The sequence below is a fragment of the Colias eurytheme genome, chromosome 23, assembly GCF_061535395.1.
Source record: "Colias eurytheme isolate Ceu_HAF_F1 chromosome 23, ilColEury1 Martin Lab GWU primary, whole genome shotgun sequence".
In the NCBI taxonomy this organism is placed as follows: Eukaryota; Metazoa; Arthropoda; class Insecta; order Lepidoptera; family Pieridae; genus Colias; species Colias eurytheme.
The window spans coordinates 2,958,654-2,974,370 of NC_143002.1; positions in this window are offsets into that span (position 1 = coordinate 2,958,654).

The window sequence follows — 15,717 nt, forward strand, 5'->3', positions numbered from 1 at the left end:
AAAATGACATCAAAAAAATCATGAATGTTAAAAATAGTGTTTTTTCTTAATATGTGTGTGTATGTATTATCTTACAAGTGCAATGTATGATACATAAAGACATTTTAAGTTTGAAAAATCAGATGTTTTGCGCGAAGTGACAGTAGTACCCACCTCAACGCTTCGCTTAAGAGGCGTGCAATTGTCTTCTATTTATATATCAATGTATTTACGAAAAATTTATCGTACTTACTACTTACTTACGTTAGTAATTCTTTCTTAGGAAATCTGTTCTAAAAAGCATACCGACGTAAAAATTAATTATGAATTTTCGTAGTTTGGTATTGTAGTGATTTTCAAAATACCATGAATAAAATTACATAATAATCTTAAATTTGTGGTCATGGATTGTATAATAATTGGAATTCACACACAGGGACTATAATATTAATTGATGATAGAGACAGATCAATCATTTAAGTTTAAACGATGGATGATGCTTCGTACAGTTAATAGTTTATAATATTAATATTCTGAAATTTATTAATATCTATCAGTGAAAAATATACATTATTAATGAATTCAGGAAGATATCATAGAGTATTGAAATATTTATATCGATTGTTAGTGTTTGTTTTTGGTAAAAGAAAAACCTTTTTTCAATTTGTCAATAACGTTGTACTATATAAATACTATAAATAAAAGACTACCTAGCAGAAACGAGGCCATTTATGTAAGGTACATTATAATATCTAAAATAGCTTACAGTTACATAAATAAAATTAGAATCAAACATAAAAGAATGGAACACAATTGTCTCAATAATTAAAACCTCAAAAAGTTATGTTTACATAAATAATAATATGTGGGAACATCTTGCGTCATTCATAAATTACCCATTTAATTAAGCTTGAAAATGTATTGATAAGTAACAATGTTTCAATATATTCATGTTAAATATTAATTGGATTAAAATATTATTCGTTTTGTTCGCAGAAAACATGGTTCACAATTAAAATATTAAAATTGAAAATTGCTTAAATTTCAGTGCTACTTATAGGAAATTGGATTTACTCATACGGAGACTAAATACACATAATTACAAAAGCTACGGCTAGTAAGTTGTTATGTGTATATTTGAGCTTTTATTCACGTGTTTAATCCATACTAATATTATAAATGCGAAAGTAACTCTGTCTGTCTGTCTGTTACTCAATCACGCCTAAACTACTGAACCAATTTGCATGAAATTTAGTATGGAGATATTTTGATACCCGAGAAAGGACATAGACTACCTTTTATTGCGAAATATGTACCACGGGCGAAGCCGGGGCGGACCACTAGTATACTATAATAGCTTTTTCTCTATAGAAATTAGGATATCGCATATTATATAAAAAAATGTTATAAAGTAGATACTAATCTAAAACATGTTTATGCAAAGAATCATTATTAAGTACTTATCCAAATTCTCTTTTCTTTTCAGGGACATACATAGGTCTTCTACAAGGGCTCGGAGTTTTTATGTTGTTTTCCATGTGTAGATAAAGTCCATATAAATTGAAAAATCAATTATTCTAGTTATGTTTTAGTTTATCTAGTGTATTATATAGTATGGGAAGTAATGGATAATATTGTAATTTGTTACCATGACGACAGTTATCCAAAACATCATTTTCATACATATTAGTCTAGTTATTTCTAATCAGATACAAATCTATAAAGAAATAAACCATGAAAATCCTGCGTCATTTGTAAAACCTATACACCAATTTGCCATGTTAAAATATACTAATACTGAAATTTATTCAACACGAACATTTGATTAGGCCTTAATTTGTTAATAGAACCATATTGTAATAAGTTTATGCCAATGGAATATTAAATAGGTCACCTGACGGTAAGAGAATATTTACGGATATACTTCCAGAAATTTATGATCATATCCGGGAAAATAAATTTTTATTACGTAATCCATTACTATGAATAGAACAAATGGATTTGTTTCAGAGAATTATCGACTTTATTGCACGATTTATTGTTAACAGTTTAAATAGATTTGGGTGAAAGCCTTTGGGAGTATTTTTGTGTGCTTCTTTGTGAACTGTATTCAGTACTGTATAATATATTTAGATGGGTAAATCATGATAGTAATAATAATTCAATTTCAATATTCTAATAATATAAAGCTCTCTTTTTCCATAACATTTATTATTTTATATTATGCCTATTGTTGCCTGGTAGAGATCGCTACCTAGCTATAAGATCGCCCTTTGGTGTTTCTGTTAAGTTTTGTTTCTGTTTAAATATTTAGTTTCAAAGCAATAAAGCATTCTCATTAATTCATTCATTATTACTGTTATTGGCTCTATATAAGGCTCTAATGTCGCTTCCCGCTGTCTGTCTTTTCCAATGAATGCTTAGATCTTTGAAATAATGCAACGGATTTTGATGCGGTTTTTAATAGACAGGAAGGTTTTATTTCCTACTTATATAATTTATTTAATTATAAACGGAGCGGGCGAAGCCGCGGATGAAAAGCTAGTTTATTGTAATACGTAGTTTATTATATACTTCATTTCTATAATAAAAGCTCACCATCAAATTAAGCTCTAACATAATTAATATTTAATCGTAGACCTCAGCTTATAAACAATTGCGTAAAACTATGTTGGGCTTAAAATAATTAATTAGGGCTTCACACAAAACTAACTTGAAATATTTGTAGTTAATCTATATGAATAAGGGATATTAAAATAGTTGCTCTACTTTGAATTTATTTTAAGGCCGCCTTTCCATCTGCAAGAAAACTTGCGCAAGAAATGTCCGACAGTCTGTCTGACAGCAGCTTGCAAGTCTACTTGCAGGTGGAAACGCGGAATTAGACTTGCAAGCTGCTGTCAGACAGACTGTCGGACATTTCTTGCAGAAGTTTTCTTGCAGATGGATAGGCGGCCTAAGTAAATGTAACTTCTAAATGCCTAAATACATTTTGGAATATTCTTAAAATGATTAGGTATTGTCGTGAAAATATAAAAGTTTAAATCTGAAATAGAGTACTTGACAGTATTTTGGGTATTAATTTTCTTCACTCAATTAGAATGAGATTTTATTAAATGTATTAATAACTAGCGGTCCGCCCCGGCTTCGCCCGTGGTACATATTTACGTTTTCTATACATAAAAACCATCCTCGTACTTCAAGGAATATAATAAAAAAAGAATTATCGAAATCGGTTCAGCCGTTCTCAAGTTATGCGCTTACCAACACATTTTGCGATTCATTTTTATATATAAGATGATATTTATAATTTCCTTGTTATTGAAAACACGATGAAAATCATTCGAAATTTCTTCCCAACCTGAAGTAATTCAAAGAGACATTAAACTAGCACAAGTTTACACATAAAAAGATAAACAAATAAAGAGAAACCAATAACCAATCACTATGTACTATATTGACTCAGCTCTCAATTTATAAGATCCCGTAAAGTATTTGATGAAAATATTATTTCAGTTTTATTATTTTGCGAACGAATTTCACTTTGTACAGACGATAAACATTTGCCTTCCAGGTAGGGACAAGATAAATATCGGCACATTGAACATATTAGTTTTTTTCAGGGAATACTTCGTTTTCTTTTGTTGGTCGATGCTCGGGGCTTATCCCAAATATTTCAATTAACCGACTTCAAAAGAAGTTAACTAAGTTTTTATAAGTTAATCCTTTGAGGACTGAAACAGACATTAAGTTTTTTTTAAGAAATTAATCGTTTAAGGACTCGATGAAATATGAAATATGTTGAAACTACTATTTATCGTATAATTTTGTTTTCGCGTGTCCTGAAAAATGCTGAAACAAATGTATTATCCGTCCAATAAAGTATTACACGATAATATTAAAATGTCACGTAAACTGTCAAAAACAGGCAATTAGAATACGTTTTTAAAATTGTAGTTTTATATATTATTCGACGAATAAGTTTTATCCAAGCATTGAAAAATCGGCCCTAAAGTCAACAATGAAGTAAACTATATTCATTCTGGCAAATTCTTCGCCAATAAATAATAATACAATATTACATACCGTTTATTATTTCAATTTTTAAATACCATGTTACATGATATTAAAATTAGATGAATATCATATTATTAGGTACCTACATAAGTAAACTAATTCAATCATAATTTAATATATTGTTTTATGAAATTACTAATCTATTATTTATTTATTAAATCATAGGAATAAGTGTAGGTACTACGTGTTATACATATTATAACGTTAATATAATAAGTTGTATAATTTATTAATCTTTTTGTTATAAACGTAATTACTAAAAAAACAAATTAAAAACAAAGCTTTTATTTGTATTAGATTCTTTGAATAAGTAATAGTGTTGCCACATTTTCTACACGTAAACAATTTCGTAATAAGTGGAAACCTACAAAGTAAGTGATTTAATCAGAGAGACGAATTGTTTATTAATTGCTGATATGTATGTGATATTCAAGAAACTACAAAAACATAATATTATTGTAAAGACATCCAACTTTAGGCAATAAAGTTAAGTTCGTCGTTTAATATTACTTGGTTTAGCATAAAGATTAATTGAAACAGTAATATAATATCCTGTATTTTTTCTTCACAAAAACGCAGTATAACATACAAAAAGCCTATAATATGAATCCTAAAATTATTTGTTTTTAAGATAGTAACTATATTTTTAAGATAGTAACTACGTAGTTGTATCGAAGCCTGATATACAGACTCATAATTGTTTCCATAGCAAAATCATAAAGGATTTATTTCCACGTGACTGAAGATCCTGAATAACAATACAGGTCTTTAACCTCAGTCGAAGATAAATTTAGTTAAGAATTCAAGAACGTTCGAGAATTGGAAGAATGGAACAGCTGTTCTGATAGCTTTTTATATTTAATATTGTATGTAAGATATGTTTGAGTTGGGCTCATGATTCGTGTCAAAAATATATAAGACATTTTATTATCGAGAAGTGCTTTATTTTGTGTAACGATTGTCTTATTTATATCCAAATTAATATTAAGATAACATTATATCCAAATTAATATTATGATAACATTATAGAATATAAGATAACATTTTGCACATGATGTTAGGTAATGCCTTTTTTAATATTGTATTAACACTTTAAACACTGCCAATTTACTGATATAACAACTATCTTCACTAAAATTATAGGAAAAGGACTATTTGTCTGTTCAGACAAGCATATGAATTTAGCTTTTTTCAAGAAGTGTACATGCCAAAACCTATGATTGTAATATGCATTTTTTTTTAATTCTAGATAGGGAAGCATTTGACCATAATCTTGTCTCATGGAAAGCTAAGATGTGACCTAAGATGTTACATACTTCCCTAGTAGGTACCCGTTCACTCTTCGCTTGAAGAACCCCATATTGTACTCGTCGGGGAACACAGATTCAGGAAGCATGTTCCAGTCCCTTCCATAAGTACAATATAATAATATATTATGTCCGATTTTTTATGATTTCGTCATGAAAACGTAGAAGATTTTTTATGGCTGGCTCACGTGAAATTTATAAGGTGCAATTACTGGTTAATGAAAATCAATACAGAACCGGAAAGACTACCTTTGAAAAACTATTTACCAATTCGTGTAAGGAAGTGTAAACTGTCATAAATTAAAAGAAAAACGTGTATAAGACAATATCGGTTTTTGCCATAAATGCTTCCTACGCTTTTTATACGTTATTTGTTTCTTTATTCATTTTACACCCAATGGGAAACATTGGGTGTAAAAATGAATGATTTGGATATAGCAACTTCAATTGTATTTGTTTTTTACCGGCGCTGTTTTGCTATTTGAATTCATTGGAAAGTAAAATCTTAAATTTCTGTTTAATAGTCTATCAGTGAGAAAGTAAATTATGAACAATTTAGCGTTAGTTTTTATATACACTAGGTAGTAAGTTTAATTCAGTTGTTTGAGACAAAATGGTTTTTGAATGCTTTTTGTTATTAAGATAAAAGTTCTACGTTTTATTGCCGAATTAAATTGTGGCTATTTCCGAATGACGACGTAAAATATTAAATTTGTCATAAATAAACTATCACTGAACACTTTGATATATAGCAAACTTTATTAGCTCTTTCTTTGCTTCATAAACGGAATCATTCTTGCTTGTAGGAATTAAAAAGATGATTTCATTTAAAACTTGCGGATATAATTACACTTCTACATTAATTACGAATATATCAACGGAACACTGAAGATAATATAACTTTAATAAAAACACAAAAACACACTGTTCATAATCAGCTGAAAACTGCAGCATATCCTGTAAAAATCCTTTCGCAATATGTCGTTCCGAATTTGGATTTTTCTATCTCTTATAGCGTATAAACACAAAACCTCAACATATACACCTCACATAGGAAACATAAAGCAGTCTATACAATACATAGCTATCTAGTCCATACATAATTCAGGCGACGCATTACAACGGGGAAAACTTTGTAAAAAATTTACTTTCGTGTTGCGATCTTATAAATAGCGTTTGTGGAAAGTGTACACGATATATTGTCACGCGAAAATTGCTTTAATTATCAGCCTATTATGTATTCGATCGTTTTACATGAACGTGTTTAGGCTGCGGTTCTAAATGTTTATTTCATTATTATTCATTATTTTCCATATTATTTAATTCACCAAACAAGCAAACATTAAACCTTGACATACACAATCGATTCTTTACCATAAAAGTAATCAGGTGTCCCTATCAATGTTCGCTCTAATTACAGAGGAGAGAAAACCCAGTGTCACTAGGTCTTAGAAAGTTAGATAGAGTTACTGGCTCGGTGTGGTCTCACCTTTACCTTTTGTGCATGTGTACTGACGCAAGTAGACGTCATGTGGTACAGAAATTAAAAGAAAATTGAGTTGAAATACATAATATTTATTTGTTCTATAATAGTTTTTCATTTACGTATATACATATTTATAATGTAGAGCCTATAAATGTTTGTGTGTATATTAAAAAAAAATAGTTATATTTTAGTTCTTATTGTTTTAAAGTGTGACGCACAAACTATTTGATCCAAGCTTTTAAAATAATTGGTGTTACGAAAAAAATAACTAAACTCAATAAACACAACATAAACCGAGTTATGTGTATAAAATTTCATAATTCATTCAAATATTTTCACTTACAAAGCCTCAATGACATTATCTAATAATACACTTTAATAATAGTTTAAGAATTGATAACTCGACTCGACATCTTCCCGACCATTTTGTACATGTAACTTAGAATTCAATTCTTATAAGGTTGCTAAAAATAAAGCACATCATTTCTCTACAATCACTTCGTTCCTGATTCCTATCTCAATCGCATCGGATTACATGAAACGACACTCGCAATGGTAGAAACGTGTTTCTGGGCTTTAAGTGACGCCTTGCTAGTGGCATACAAATGTTTTGGAATTCATTGAAGATTCTGTACTGCGTTAAAAATAGTTTACTATTGTATGTGATACAAACTTTATATCTATACTAATATTATAAAGCTGAAGAGGTTGTTTGTTTGTTTGAACGCGCGAATCTCAGGAACTACTGGTCCGATTTGAAAAATTATTTCAGTGTTAGATAGCCCATTTATCGTTAATATAGTTTCAAAATTTATTATAAAGATAGAAGATAAGAAGATAGAACGTTACTTTTACTACCTACGTTAATTCTATTTATTTAATATCTAAGCTTAACCCATATATTATATTAACGTCATACTAATTAAACTAAGATTCACATTAAATAACTAAATTCACATTAAATAATAAGGAAAATCTTAAATAGTTAATTAATAGCGGAACTGCAAGTAGCTCTAAAAGCTTCAAGGAGTGAATTTAACAGCGTAATAAATGTTTAACAAGTACTTTAATATAATTTACACGAGTTATAAAGCTTCTTAACTTAAGTGCGTATACCTGCACTTTATATATTTGATTTTCTATACTAATATTATAAAGTTGAAGAGTTTGTTTGCTTGAACGCGGTAATCTCAGGAACTGCGGGTCCGGTTTGTAAATTAATTTCAATGTTAGATAAGTAGTCCATTTATCGAGTAAGGCTATATTTATGTCATCACCAACTATAAGACCAATTGTAGGAGCGGAGCAAAGCTGTATGGATAGAACTTCGAAGCACAGCAGTTAATATTTCATTCATTACAGTAAGTATATTATTTAGAAAACTCAGCAGCTGCATTATTTTTCTTGTGAAATAAATGATCAAATAATAATAATTAAGAGAAACGAGAAGAGAATCAAGCAGAGCAGCGGTTTCAGTTAGATCCATATCCCATTAAGTAATGGTTGGCTGTAAAAGAGATGATCTCTTTTAAAAAGTCTATTAAATAATTAATTAGAAATATGACATGGACGCTTTAACGATCTAACTACTCTTTAAATATTATAAATTAATTACCCTTGCAAAAAATTAAAGCAAAGTTTCGCAAACTATACAAATTTATCTCTATCCAACTAATTTACGAAGGCGCTATAAATCATATTGATTTATTATTGCTGTAAAGTTCTTGAAATTACAATAATTTTAATTGTTGTTAAATGTTTAACAATTTATTAAATTCCAATCGAACTACTGGCTTGAATTATTTTATTTGTTTCAAAACTGAATTGATTATCCAGCTATTGTAATATTATTACCTATATGAATTATTTATTGGAAATATATTATATCTATTACAATTATAATATAAAACGAACCTCTTTCATTCAATCTCTATTAAAATTTTCCTGCACACAAATCGAGTTCAGACAAAAATCGAATCGATTGCGTCTCCATTATTGTGAACTATTACGAATGATCTGAATGAAGTATTCTTTAGTATTTGTGCGGTTTTAATTTATTTGAAAAGTAGTGTTTCATTACTTAGCGTTATTTGAATTTTCTGAGTATATTTATTATTCAACACTTGTTTAAAGGTCTCATCTAAAGTCTATCAAAATGTGACAATCTCTTTAAAAATTTAAAGCAAGCGAAAACTTTATTTTCTACACACTTTTCCAATGTTTATTTAGCTTAAATATAAAAACAACTTCTTACATCGTTCCATATATTTTAATCCAAGAAATATCAAAGATCACAAAATGATGAAGAATTCATAGCTTTTCTACGATGGCATAAAATAGACAATGGAAGTTCTTAGGAACTACAACAATAATTTCTCTGAATCGACACACATTCTCTGCGCGAACTGTCTGAAAACTGTCTAAACTTTATCTATCTATTTTATAACGTATTGTATTCAGTGCACAAGTTTATTTTTTTTTTAATTTAGGAACTCTGTACACATAGAGCAAGAGCCCGCGACGGTCAGACCTTCAATCTTGTCAGACCTTTAATGTTTGAAATGATAAAAGCTTATTTTTTGTGCACATCTACTACTGCACTAGAGATCATGTAATTTGGTGACACACCGGGGAAATAAGGGATTTCCTTTTGTGTACCCTCACTAATATGATAAATGCGAAGGAGTGTGTGTTTGTTTTTCATTCATGTGGCTACGGAGAAATATTTATGGGTAGAGATAATTAGAAGACTAGAGAGTGAGAAGCTTCTATTTAGTGTGTTGAAACGACTTGTGCCCACGGGAATTACTCACTAATCACTACTTACGCAGGCGAAAAACTGGTATAAATATGTAGTAAAATTCATAATCTTTCTATTGTTACTTGAATTTCCAACAACAAAACTGCACTGAATTCACACGATTGAGTAATAATAATACCCCGAAACGTGACGAGGAATTAAGGTGTCCCCAGCGAAACAAATTTCAACAACACGCCATTTTCACCCTAAAAGCCTTTGCGATAAAAGGCAGAATGGCATAGAGCAATGTAGTGTATTAAACTATGAATGGTATCATCAGGTCAAAATTGATTTTTCGCTTTAACACTGATTTAGTATTTGGGAATAACTAATGAAGTATTTGTTCTAATAAAGGCCTTGTATTTACCATTGAAAAGCTCTTTAAAATTCGTTCCAGATTTTATAGAAAAGAACATTAATTGTAAATTCCTAGAAATCAAATTAATGTAGGCTCAGTAAACAGAAGAAATATTATATTAAAATATAATTAATCATATTTTGTCCTTAAAACATTTTTCATATTGCTAATTAATAAATTGAATAATAAAAATCAATATTTTTCCTAGAAACCATTAAATATCTATTACAGAATTTTCCCAGAAGATCAGTATTACATTTAAGATATTTAATATTATATCAATAAGTAGGTAATATAATGTTCTTCACATAATTTTTTAATCAATAAATATTATCCTGAGGATTATAATATTAAATTTATACAGTGGATCAAAATTACATAATCTTCTAAGAAAAATAACTTACAATAAAACAAATTAGTTTCGATTTTTGTATTAATATTTATAAATTTATAAAATTCCCAGCTCTCCAGGCAAAAGTGATAAAGACGATTGTTGTGTGTTGCACATATTATTGTGCTCTCTGTTTTCATAAACTAACATAGTTGCATTAAAGATTATTAACTTTATGCAGGCTACTGGTCAATATTCTATAATCATTTTTTTTATATTATTGCTGCAAGAACCTTCACGGTATTATAAAAAAGCAAAACTTGCATTAAACATCTATATAAAAAGATAATTTGAAATTATTGTGATAACTTTCATTTCAATAAATTTCACTAATTGCAGTAGAGTTAATATGTTACTTCGTCATGGCCAAGAACACGAACAAATAAAGCTGGGAACAAACATCCTATAATAATTCAGTTTTTATAACCTACAAAATTCTTCGTGTAAAACTAAAAATCTTATAGAAATGTGAGTTTAAACGGTCTAGAACCAAGTGGGGCAGAGCTATAATTTCTCCGTTTATCTGACCCCATACTTTCCTAGTTTTATCGAGTAATATTTTATAAATGCTACTAAAATGTTTTTATAAGCCGAAAGACGTAAGAAGTTATATGAAGTCCTATAAAAATATGAAAGTAATATTTAATAGTGTAACATTTTAATGTTTGAGCTTTGGTAACAAATATAATATATTTTTGCAACTTTATTCATAATTTGCGCTGGATTTATAAATTAATAATTTATTAATAACATGCATGTTGTGCTTATATTATTAAAGATAGTGTAACCTAATGGTCAAGGTAGACCTCCTGTCTGTTTATATGTACTATGTAGTCTATAATTTAAATACTTGCAGATTGAAAACAAATTGAAGCTAACTTTTGAAGTGTTAGAAGTTAGAATCCACTGCTTCAATCGCCTGGTAAATAAGTAGTTTATCTGCTTATCCAGACTTTAACCTACTTCAAAATATAGGACGAAACAGCTGATTTTGCGTGAGAGTTACAAACGTTCATCCACAAAAACTTTTTGATTTATAATATTAGTATTATGAAGAATATTACATCATAAAGGAGCTCTAAACAATTAAACTATTAAAACGTGCAAAGTAATAGTAATACTATTAATATGAACATAATATTTTGTATTAAAGTTGCATCTATAATGATCATTATCTTGCAAGTTCACCTTGAAATGAACTTCGTGCTTAATGGGTACAGCGAAATTTAATAATGCTATATTTTGCTCATCTTTAATGCAAGGAGACATCATTATCACTATTTATTTATTGTAATTATAAATAAGAAAATGTGGTTATTAGATCTATACTAATATTATAAAGCGGAAGAGTTTGTTTGTTTGAACGCGCTAATCTCAGGAACTACTGGTCCGATTAGAAAAATTTCTGTGTTAGATAGCCCATATATCGAGGAAGGCTATAGGCTACTTATATTATATCATCACGCTAACCAACAGGAGCGGAGCAATGCGGATGAAACCGCGCGGCACAGCTAGTGTATAATATGTTTAAACGTCTAAATTTCGTTTATAGACATAGAATGTAAAGGACAGATCTTATAAACGTTATTTATTTATTTATTTATTCATAAGAAATACCAACGTTTAATTACATTGGAGCATTAACTATTAACTTAGTCTTAAATTTTTTAGTAAATGTAACAAACAATTACAGGTATTTACAACATGCAAAATATAAGTTTCACAAACCAACCATTAATTTTACCTATATACTACAAATAACAAAAAAAAAACATTATAATGTGAATGAGGATAACAAAGGAGTAACTTATATATAAGTAGTTCTACAGTTCTACATATATATATGTATACTAATAACAATCAGTTAAAAGTTATGATAAGAGACGAGCATTTTACAGCAAAATACCTATATTATGTTAAAAAAGTTATCTCAAAACTAAACTTTGAATGTAAAGTTGAGGCAATAGAATAGAAATGATAGAATATGATAGAATAGAAGCATGTCAAGCTTGTTATTTTGTATGTAAATCCAAAATATAGTTTGTATGTTCAAATAAAACGAACAATATAGTATACTTAATTGGTGTTTTATAAATAAAACCATGGTTATTTAGTTCAGTAAGTCTACATCTTAGTGTTAAGTACATAATATTATCGTTATAATGTGTTTGATTTCAGTTTATTTATTTATTTATACTTTATTGCTCTTAGAATCATTACAATACTTAATACTTAATCTAAGAATACATTACAACAATAGTTTAGTAATATACATTATATAGATTTGTAATTGTTATGTAGAGCTGACTGTTCTGCGATGCATTTTTTTTTAATTTTTAGTATTTTCAATTTGCAGAACCTATAATAAACAAATATATATTACGAAATGTTTCACCGTTTTTTGATCGGTATAAAATAGATAGTATTAAAAAATATCATTCCAACCAGCTTTATGAAAAAATCCCTTCAATAGCGTATTTATTTTCAATTATTTTGTATTCGTATCGTAAAGGCTTAATCTGTATTGCCTTTTCAGAGCTAGATGAAGTTATGCTGATTGTAAATAAAATATTGTAAAGTAATTTATTTTCACGTAAAATCCACTTTTAGGTAATATAGATGTTGAAACAATGAACAAGAATTTAGACGAGGAATAAATTTTTTATAGCCCTGTCGATACAATTTATATTTTCTTAGCTATTGTTTAAGTCAGATCCGATGTAACTACGTAGATTTTGTTTTGTTAATATTAATAAAATTTGGAAAAGGCATTTGGAATTTTTTAGTAGTTAGTACTACTAAACTATCTAGGGATCTAAATTGGATAACTACCTATACAATGTTTTAGACATTTTAGGATAGTTAGGTAAAATAAAACTAATTTATATTTACGTTAACTTTTCTGAGGGCTCGTTTGTGGAAACTTGAAGGAATGTCTAAAAGAGGAATGTGAATATTACTATAATAATATTATACACATTTTGTATGTTAGAAGGCTAAGTCCTAAATGCCTGAACTAATTAGGATGTCACATATCTTTCCTTATTTTAATATTTATTTTAATTTAATTATGATAAGTCTATTCTGTAGTTTGTTTTTAGGATTTATCAATGTAACTAATGAAATATGTTTAACCAGATTATTCCTGTGGTTTTATTAGATTTTATCTCCGAAGTCGGGACGCGTGGGTTGCATTCGATAAAAACAATGAACTTAATTTTATTTAAAGTAAAATAAATTAAAGGATGTGCTTATTAGATTCCTCTGAACAAAAGAATAAAATTGACACGTAAGCTTTAAGGTTAGTAACCAAAGGGTAGGTCAGTAACTTTTAAATGAATTATCTTCATTAAATGTATATAATATTATGATGAAGTATGTATGTAATTTGCTTTTATGTTTTCTATAACTTAGGTCAGATTAAAAAAAATATTGCTCAGGCAGTTAATAAATAACTTTGACAAGAACTTATTTCAACTTTTCAATTTATAGACTACTAAGCGGTCCGCCCCGGCTTCGCCCGTGGTAGGTACATATTATTTACGTCTCTACATAAGAACCATCCTCGTACTTCAAGGAATATAATAAAAAAAGAATTATCGAAATCGGTTCAGCCGTTCTCGAGTTATGCGCTTATCAACACATTTTGCGATTCATTTTTATATTATAAAGACTATCACCATACATTCTATTACATTGGTTGAATATAATAGAGTAAATATAGTACGCCTAAAAATTCAGATTCAATTAGAAAACCCGATTCCACCTCTACCAATTTTATTCCAACCAAAAGCAAGTATCCAAACAGATTGTCAGTATTTCTTAGAATAAATTGTGAAGAACGCAAACAGAATCCCTGAAGTAATTGCGGTGGAACTTCAATCCATTGTCATTTGGAAATGTAAATCTAATGGACGGATCTGAGCCGTGGCCCTAATTTGCAAACACCTTTATTAAGCTTCGAGAAAAAACTAGAAGTGTAAAGAAATTGTGCTATGACATATTGAATGAATGAATGAATGAGAGCTTTATTTATTTATTTATTTACTCTTTATTGTACAACAGTCTTATAAAATAATAGTACAACAAAACCATTCAAAATGTACAAATGGCGGCCTTATGGCTCTAAGCCATCTCTGCCTTCAGGTAAAGGACAGAGTATTTATATACCAAAGGCTAGGAAGCCAAATAACTAATTAATTTAAAATAATAAATTCGAAGAAAAAAATAGCACAACGTCACACATTATTTATTGTAAACACCAAATTACGGACATTACATAAAATGAAATACACATAAATTGCAGAATAGGCAACTAGTGACTACATAGTATAATCTATAAGTATTATGATCTATCTATTAGGGATAATTTTTTCAAAATTGTTCTCGTTACATTCTATAACTCTATGTAGAGATATTAAGAGGTAAAATTTCTAACTTCTTATGTTTTTAGGATAATCTTGGGAAGTACTGATCCGATTAAGAAAATTCCTTCACCATCAGAAAGCTGCACTTTTCAGAAGTGACAGGCTATTTCTTATACCAGTTCAAGAAGAAGAGACTTACTTACAAAACGTTGTATAGACAAGTTTACTATACAATAATTAAATCTAAACTACAGTTTTGAGAATATTTCTCAATCATTTGAAGTTCATGAAAACAATAGTTCAACGCTGTATAAGCTTGCAAAGAAAACTGTTCACTATAATATTACATCAATCTAATGTATGGATGAATAAGAGCCCTCATTTTACAAACAATTTTATTGGATCCTTGGAGCATTATAGTTAGCAAAGGAAATTGCGCTTGTTACGTAGAAATAGGTTATATGTTTCTATCTGTCCTTCAGGTCAATTGAAGAGAATAATCCCTTATATGACCTGCTTTAAGGTACAAAGGTTGAGGCATGAATATAGGTCAAATTATTGAGTTGATAGTTAAATAATACTTAAAATCACAAATAGTAATTGGTAAAGAAAAAATATCTAAGGCGTCAATTAGTACCTATACAAACAAATCTAAAAAAATATAATATGAAAGTTATGTTTAAAAAATAAAAAAATGCAACAATCGTGATGAAATTTATTAAACCTGAATTGTGTTTCATTGTAGTTATAATAAATAGGGATAAATGAAAATACAATTATAATATTGAATAGTTTATTTGTACATAGACAAAATATAATTTAAGCTTTATAAGCATCACTTTGAAAACATACAAATAAAATAACTATGTTGATTAAGATAAAATTAACAAAGTTAGGTTATCATTAAATTAACGACCTTAAAATTAATAAATAAATTACGAATCAATAAGTC